The 1,283-nt window shown below is 39.0% G+C and overlaps 1 protein-coding gene across 1 annotated transcript in view; it reads right to left on the bottom strand.

Moving 5' to 3' along the window:
- The window catches only part of LOC115302071 (olfactory receptor 4M1), a 153,304-nt gene that overhangs the window by 136,101 nt on the left and 15,920 nt on the right, over nucleotides 1-1,283 (bottom strand). The window lies entirely within an intron of this gene.

The raw sequence follows: 1,283 nt of genomic DNA, 5'->3' as shown, positions 1-1,283 counted from the left end.
TGAAGAGTCTCTGACTGCATCACCATCCTTATGCTTAGGGAATAACTGACCAACTAATATGGGATCGCTGTATGACATGACCACCCCATGAAGTCAAACAACAGGCACATGATCACAAGATTCACTGGCCCTACCTACACTGCATCATGTGGAAGCAGTATGCCTGACAGAAGCAGGAATGCAGTACTAAAGATAACCACGGTTCCTCAACCTAAGCATTACTGACATTATGGGCTAGAGAATGCTTGCTTGTGGCGAGTTGTCCTTTGCAGCACAGAATATCCAGCAGCATCCCTGACCTCCACCCACTGTCCACCTACTGGTATGACAGGTGTGACAACCAACAATGTCTTCAGACAGTGTCAAATATCCCCTGGTAGGTGCGGGTAGCTGTTTCCATTTGAGGACCACTGGGGTCAATGAAGATATCACTTGGGGGTTATACTGCAAATTTTGGACTCTGTCCTCTAGAAAGGACACAGTCCTTTCACATATTTAATCAATGGCCAATAAAAGGGGCTTCATCCTCAACAGCTAAAATTATAACAGTCTACAAACAAAAAAGAACAAGTAAGATTCACTCATAATTTCCAGTGATTCACGTACAGAATTTGCTCTAGCTGGCTCTGCAAATTTAAGTTCTGCCAAATAAACCAGGATTGGAACAGAAGATACTTCTATGAGGAGACCAAGAAAGAGTGCCATTAAACCTAAAGCTATGACTGCTTCTGTTTGGAACACTCTAATTGGTGATATATCCCAAGTGTCTGGTAAGCACTCAATAAATATTTGTTAAATAAACACATACCAGTTATAGCACTAACATATATAATTGTCACTGAAATATCTCTAAAAAAACAAATCTGAAAGTGAATACTGATAAGGGAAGAATTTTCCTTCTTCAAAACAGATACAGGGAATTCAAAGGTGCATCTTCATATTATAGCTATTAAAGCAACCTCTGTTACTGTTTAATTATTCCGCCAGGAACATTTTGCAACGCCTGTTTAGGAAAAGCATAAGAGAAGATAAGAACCTAATTGTGCAATGCACCGATCCCCAGGGAATAGTAGGGCCTGGGATTTCACCTGAAATAAATAAAATTCAAAACAAGCTCATCTTTTGAACAAATACCAAAAAAAAAAATCATGAGAGGGAGTCCCAAATCTCAAAAGACTATGATGCAAAGAAATAAATATAGACAGCACCTTCATTCAGGCTTTATCTTAATCATAAACATGAGTTTTGGAGCTAGGGAAAGAAAATCTTTTAGAATTTACTCT

Source organism: Suricata suricatta, chromosome 9, assembly GCF_006229205.1.
Source record: "Suricata suricatta isolate VVHF042 chromosome 9, meerkat_22Aug2017_6uvM2_HiC, whole genome shotgun sequence".
NCBI lineage: Eukaryota > Metazoa > Chordata > Mammalia > Carnivora > Herpestidae > Suricata > Suricata suricatta.
The sequence above is the reverse complement of the archived record's forward strand: the minus strand, read 5'-3'. Positions and strand labels throughout refer to the sequence as shown.